Source organism: Dermacentor silvarum, chromosome 4 (genome assembly GCF_013339745.2).
Source record: "Dermacentor silvarum isolate Dsil-2018 chromosome 4, BIME_Dsil_1.4, whole genome shotgun sequence".
NCBI lineage: Eukaryota > Metazoa > Arthropoda > Arachnida > Ixodida > Ixodidae > Dermacentor > Dermacentor silvarum.
This window is the reverse complement of record NC_051157.2, coordinates 219,210,711-219,217,895: the sequence shown is the minus strand read 5'-3', so window position 1 is coordinate 219,217,895 and position 7,185 is coordinate 219,210,711. Positions and strand designations below refer to the sequence as shown.

Below are 7,185 nucleotides of genomic sequence, written 5' to 3'. Positions count from 1 at the left end.
TTTCCCTGCCCACCACCCACCGGACCCGTGTGCTACGTGTGCACGTTCACATTGCTCCACGAAAATTGGAAAAAAGCCGCAAGGCCATGAGGGGGCACGAGCAGCTGTGGAGTCTTTCACGGCGACACGGCCACGGGTGGGGTCTCGCCCCCATCGACGTGTCTCGCTTTTAGTCATCAGAAGGGTACTCAAATTGACCACAATGTCCCTAACACACAAACACGCTTTCGCATCGGCGGATTGCCGCAGCACACCCGCTGCTGATCCGACAGTCTACTTGAGACGACGGACAAGAGCCCGGCGCGCGTACTCGCGCGGCTCTCCAAAACCACTCGGCCAGTGCCAGGGACAGCTTTCGGCGCCGGAGCCGCAACAATTCTACTCGAGGCGGAAGACGAAGCCAGCAAGAGCCTGGCCGCAAGTGCGTTCAAGTTTCGAGACTTCAGTCCCTCGTCTGTCCGTAAATCCTCTTTCGACGTGCGGCGCCTTCCCAAAGCGCACAAGTCCGTTAACCGCGGAACGCGTCCGACGTAGCAAAGCCGCGTTTCCTCTCGTACTTCGCAGCAGCGCCGCCTTTCCCTCGGCGGCGGGCGAATAGCCTGCCAACGTCGTCGCATTCAACCGCGATCTCGACATCTCGCGCGTCACGAGCAGGAGCCGACCGGCAGCCTCCGGCCCTGTCGGGCTCGGTGGCACTTGCCGCGGAGGACGGGAGGGCGTTATGGGCCACGGTTCCTATTGTACTTGGCAGCCACACCCTCGTACCGCCAGTTCCATGACCGACCGAATGCCGCGCCGTTCCTTCAGTACTTGGGCAGCAACATAGTCGGGTCGTTACTCCATACTCGCCGCAGGAAGCGACCGGCAGCCGCCAGCCTTTTCAGACTCGGCGGCGTTTGCCGCGGAGGACGGGAGAGCGCTTGCACCGCAGTTCCAACTATGAATGATGGATGGCAGGCAGCTTTAGCTCTCGACCGCCAGTTCCTTGACCGACCTCTACCGTTCCTCTCGTACTGGGCAAAGCTTTGTCGGGTCGTCTTACTCCCATTCCGCGCATGAGCGTCGAGGCGGACTGAAAGCCCACCCATGAAAGTGCGTTACGCCGTTTGTACCCACGGGCGCGGCCAAGCCAACCGTCCAAGGTTGCAGCCGCCGCCCGCTGGGCGCAACAAATTGGGCACGGGGCGCCCCTCAGAATTCAGGCAGTCCCCGCGCATGTTCGGGTATAGCCGTCCCCGCGTCCAAGCGGGGACAGCGGCGGAAAGCGTCGGGCGCAGCGAGCCGCTCCACCCACACGGGGCAGAAACGATCGTCACCCTTCACAGTCCGGTAATGATCCTTCCGCAGGTTCACCTACGGAAACCTTGTTACGACTTTTACTTCCTCTAAATGATCAAGTTTGGTCATCTTTCCAACAGACCGGCGCAACCGAAAGGCCGCGCCGGACATCGGTCCGAAGACCTCACTAAATCATTCAATCGGTAGTAGCGACGGGCGGTGTGTACAAAGGGCAGGGACGTAATCAACGCGAGCTTATGACTCGCGCTTACTGGGAATTCCTCGTTCAAGGGGAACAATTGCAAGCCCCTATCCCAATCACGAAAGAAGTTCCACGGGTTACCCAGTCTTTTCAGACAGGGATAAAGACACGCTGCTTCCTTCAGTGTAGCGCGCGTGCGGCCCCGGACATCTAAGGGCATCACAGACCTGTTATTGCTCTGTTTCGTGCGGCTAGGAGCCGCTTGTCCCTCTAAGAAGGTTGTAAGGTGCTGGGAACCCCGCACCTATTTAATAGGCTAGAGTCTCGTTCGTTATCGGAATTAACCAGACAAATCGCTCCACCAACTAAGAACGGCCATGCACCACCATCCACCGAATCAAGAAAGAGCTCTCAATCTGTCAATCCTCCCAGTGTCCGGGCCGGGTAAGTTTTCCCGTGTTGAGTCAAATTAAGCCGCAGGCTCCACTCCTGGTGGTGCCCTTCCGTCAATTCCTTTAAGTTTCAGCTTTGCAACCATACTTCCCCCGGAACCCAAATACTTTGGTTTCCCGGAAGCTGCCCGCCGAGTCATTTGAGTAACTCAGGCGGATCGCTGGTTGGCATCGTTTATGGTCAGAACTAGGGCGGTATCTGATCGCCTTCGAACCTCTGACTTTCGTTCTTGATCAAAGAAAACATTCTTGGCAAATGCTTTCGCAGTAGTTCGTCTTGCGACGGTCCAAGAATTTCACCTCTAGCGCCGCAATACGAATGCCCCCGTCTGTCCCTCTTAATCATTACCTCGTATTCCAAAAACCAACAGAACAGAAACGAGGTCTTGTTCTATTATTCCATGCAAGTTTATTCAGGCGACTCGCCTGCGTTGAGCACTCTAATTTTTTCAAAGTAAAAGCACCGGCCTTCTCGAGGCACACAATGAAGTGCACCAAGAAAGGACCGGCATGATGTTCAGTCCGAGCCGTCGCATCGGGTAGATGCACTACTCGTCTGGAACTGAGATCCAACTACGAGCTTTTTAACCGCAGCAGCTTTAGTATACGCTATTGGAGCTGGAATTACCGCGGCTGCTGGCACCAGACTTGCCCTCCAATTGATCCTCGTTAAAGGATTTAGAGTGTACTCATTTCAATTACGGGGCCTCAAAAGAGTCCCGTATTGTTATTTTTCGTCACTACCTCCCCGTGCCGGGAGTGGGTAATTTGCGCGCCTGCTGCCTTCCTTGGATGTGGTAGCCGTTTCTCAGGCTCCCTCTCCGGAATCGAACCCTGATTCTCCGTTACCCGTAACAACCATGGTAAGCAAGTAACCTACCATCGAAAGTTGATAAGGCAGACACTTGAAAGAAACGTCGCCGGCTCGTGGCCATGCGATCAGCACAAAGTTATCCAGAGTCACCACACAATACGGGCCGAAACCCGATCGATCTTGGTCTAATAAAAGCACCCGTCGCCCAAAGGGCTTCAGGCTCACTGCATGTATTAGCTCTAGAATTGCCACAGTTATCCAAGTAGGAAGAAACGATCTAAGGAACCATAACTGATTTAATGAGCCATTCGCGGTTTCGCCTTATTTCGGCATGTACTTAGACATGCATGGCTTAATCTTTGAGACAAGCATATGATTACTGGCAGGATCAACCAGGTAATCGTTCAACTGCGCGTCCAGCCATGCCGGACGCCGTTGTTGCGACGCCGAGGCCACCTTCAGGCGCCTCAGCACGCTTCGTTTTTGCAAAGCCCACCTCTTTGCACAGTCCGAGATGACGGCGTTCGAGCTCGCTACGGCGCCCTCCCCGCAGGGCTGGGTATCGCCACGCGGCAAGAAGCACGCACACTCTCGATAGATTCGTTGCGTCGACTCGGTCACGGCTTGCGGGATTTGCCATCAGCCCGCAGCACTGGTGGACCGATCGGCGCTTGCAACGTAGCCGAGACGGCAAAGCCGCCAAGCGACGGGTCACGCCCGCGCCTTCGGCGCTTTCTTATTTGACTCGTCCGAGGACGATGCGGAACACACCTCGATATCGTGGATACGGCGTCGTCCGACAACCAGCCCCTAACGCATCAAGCGGATGAGGCTGCAGACGATTGCCGAGGGATCCACGGGAGAGGCTCCGGGGACACGCTTGACGGGCACGGAGCCCGCCGCATATCAGACACCCAGGTCGCACGCACTCGGGGGGCGACTGCACTCCAACCCCCATATAATAGCAGCGATAAGTACCCAGACCTCCATGGGGCCGTACTCGTGGCATTTTCGACGGGGATTTGGCGGAAATCGTGCCGCACCTTGACGAACTTTGAAAGTTTACGTCGGCTGCACAGGGCCGAAGTCGTGAAAACCAACACCGCGCAAGAGGGTCGTGATCGTCAATGTTTCGCCAGCGGCGAGTACGGCTTCGCGAATATTCACGTGCCTGAACCACCGCGCATCCTGTGCTGACTTTCACGGCGAACGAGCTTTCCGCTGCCGCACTTTCTCTGCAAACGTTGTGCCACGCACGGTGCTGTGCTCCATGACCGTTGTTTTGGACGGTGGCTTGCGTACTCGTCGGCGTATTTCCACCTCTCGCGTGCACCACGGTGCCCCAGCTCACCGATTCAAGGCAAACGTGCGAGCCGCTTTCGGTATTTCCACGGAAAAGTTGCGCTGAACGTGGCTTGCGCGCGCCGCCCCGGCTGACGCGGTTTCGGACTTTGTCTCTGCGAGCGGTCGCGTACTCGTCGGCGCAATTCCCGACGTCGCCGCAGTGCGTGAATCGCACAAAACGCACCCGGACACCACAAATTGAAAAGTGGTACGATGTCGGCCGGGGCCGCATACCTCTATATAATAGCAGCGATAAGTACCCAGACCTCCATGGGGCCGTACTCGTGGCCGCCGGCGGCAGTTAGCGCCGAAAGAAATTCCTCATTTTTGCTTTTCAAGCCGTGTTTCCACCTCTCGCGTGCACCACGGTGCCCCAGCTCACCGATACAAGGCAAACGTGCGAGCCGCTTTCGGTATTTCCACGGAAAAGTTGCGCTGAACGTCGCTTGCGCGCGCCGCCCCGGCTGACGAGCTTTCGGACTTTGTCTCTGCGAGCGGTCGCGTACTCGTCGGCGCAATTCCCGACGTCGCCGCAGTGCGTGAATCGCACAAAACGCACCCGGACACCACAAATTGAAAAGTGGTACGATGTCGGCCGGGGCCGCATACCTCTATATAATAGCAGCGATAAGTACCCAGACCTCCATGGGGCCGTACTCGTGGCCGCCGGCGGCAGTTAGCGCCGAAAGAAATTCCTCATTTTTGCTTTTCAAGCCGTGTTTCTGCCTCTCGCGTGCACCACGGTGCCCCAGCTCACCGATACAAGGCAAACGTGCGAGCCGCTTTCGGTATTTCCACGGAAAAGTTGCGCTGAACGTCGCTTGCGCGCGCCGCCCCGGCTGACGAGCTTTCGGACTTTGTCTCTGCGAGCGGTCGCGTACTCGTCGGCGCAATTCCCGACGTCGCCGCAGTGCGTGAATCGCACAAAACGCACCCGGACACCACAAATTGAAAAGTGGTACGATGTCGGCCGGGGCCGCATACCTCTATATAATAGCAGCGATAAGTACCCAGACCTCCATGGGGCCGTACTCGTGGCCGCCGGTGGCAGTTAGCGCCGAAAGAAATTCCTCATTTTCTCTTTTTAAGCCGTCTTTCCACCTCTCGCGTGCACGACGGTGCCCCAGCTCACCGATACAAGGCAAACGTGCGAGCCGCTTTCGGTATTTCCACGGAAAAGTTGCGCTGAACGTCGCTTGCGCGCGCCGCCCCGGCTGACGAGCTTTCGGACTTTGTCTCTGCGAGCGGTCGCGTACTCGTCGGCGCAATTCCCGACGTCGCCGCAGTGCGTGAATCGCACAAAACGCACCCGGACACCACAAATTGAAAAGTGGTACGATGTCGGCCGGGGTTGCATACCTCTATATAATAGCAGCGATAAGTACCCAGACCTCCATGGGGCCGTACTCGTGACCGCCGGCGGCCGTTAGCGCCGAAAGAAATTCCTCATTTTTGCTTTTCAAGCCGTGTTTCCACCTCTCGCGTGCACCACGGTGCCCCAGCTCACCGATACAAGGCAAACGTGCGAGCCGCTTTCGGTATTTCCACGGAAAAGTTGCGCTGAACGTCGCTTGCGCGCGCCGCCCCGGCTGACGAGCTTTCGGACTTTGCCTCTGCGAGCGGTCGCGTACACGTCGGCGCAATTGCCGACGTCGCCGCAGTGCGTGAATCGCACAAAACGCACCCGGACACCGCAAATTGAAAAGTGGTACGATGTCGGCCGGGGCCGCATAGCTCTATATAATAGCAGTGATAAGTACCCAGACCTCCATGGGGCCGTACTCGTGGCCGCCGGCGGCAGTTAGCGCCGAAAGAAATTCCTCATTTTCTCTTTTCAAGCCGTCTTTCCACCTCTCGCGTGCACCACGGTGCCCCAGCTCACCGATACAAGGCAAACGTGCGAGCCGCTTTCGGTATTTCCACGGAAAAGTTGCGCTGAACGTCGCTTGCGCGCGCCGCCCCGGCTGACGAGCTTTCGGACTTTGCCTCTGCGAGCGGTCGCGTACTCGTCGGCGCAATTCCCGACGTCGCCGCAGTGCGTGAATCGCACAAAACGCACCCGGACACCACAAATTCAAAAGTGGTACGATGTCGGCCGGGGTTGCATACCTCTATATAATAGCAGCGATAAGTACCCAGACCTCCATGGGGCCGTACTCGTGACCGCCGGCGGCAGTTAGCGCCGAAAGAAATTCCTCATTTTTGCTTTTCAAGCCGTCTTTCCACCTCTCGCGTGCACCACGGTGCCCCAGCTCACTGATACAAGGCAAACGTGCGAGCCGCTTTCGGTATTTCCACGGAAAAGTTGCGCTGAACGTCGCTTGCGCGCGCCGCCCCGGCTGACGCAGTTTCGGACTTTGTCAACACGGGCACTCGCCGCTTTGTCAGCGCCATCTCTTAACTGTGCGCCCTGTTTGAACGGCTACTAGCGTTCTGGAAAGCGTCCGTCCGAATTGATACACCACTTTGGCCTCGGTAGCGCTGCGATTTATGCTTCAAATTTGCGTGAAACGCTGCTTGCGCTTCCCGCCCCTGCTGATGCGATTTCGGATTTTGTAGCTGCAGGCGGGCTGTAGCTATAAAATTTGTGTGAATGCATCTGCGCGAAGCAAGTGCCCCGCTTGGTCCTCTTGCGGCATTTAACGTGAGTGTAATTCTTTCAGTTAATATGCAATACGAAGCCTCGAGCCACTTGGTATTATTGGAGGGACAGTGAGACCAATTTTGTTAAGAAATTGTTTAGAAACGATGAGGACGTGCACCTTCCAGCCATCTGCCTTCCCCATCAAAAAGTGTCCTTGCTGCGCGTAATTGGAACAAACGCTTTTCCGGGTGCATTTCAATGCAAACACACCTGTTTCTTTGCGTAAAAAAAAAAAAAAAATACAGATAATACTGCGGTTTTGCGTGCCAAAACCGCGGTCTGATTATGATGCACGCCGTAGTGGACAACTCCGAAATAAATTAGACTACCTGGGGTTCCTTTAACGTGCTCCTACACCTTAGTGCACGGTTTATTTTTTTTTCTGCCCCAACGAAAAGCGGCTGCCGTGGCTGGGATTCGATCCCATGACCTCGCGCTCAGTAGCCAAACG

General features: G+C 56.4%; 1 non-coding gene across 1 annotated transcript; it reads right to left on the bottom strand.

Moving 5' to 3' along the window:
• Positions 1–1,330: 1,330 nt before the first annotated feature.
• On the bottom strand, positions 1,331–3,145 carry LOC119451195 (small subunit ribosomal RNA). Its single transcript, XR_005191722.1, has one exon. It is a non-coding gene; the product is annotated as a small subunit ribosomal RNA (ribosomal RNA).
• Between the last annotated feature and the right edge of the window lie 4,040 nt (positions 3,146–7,185).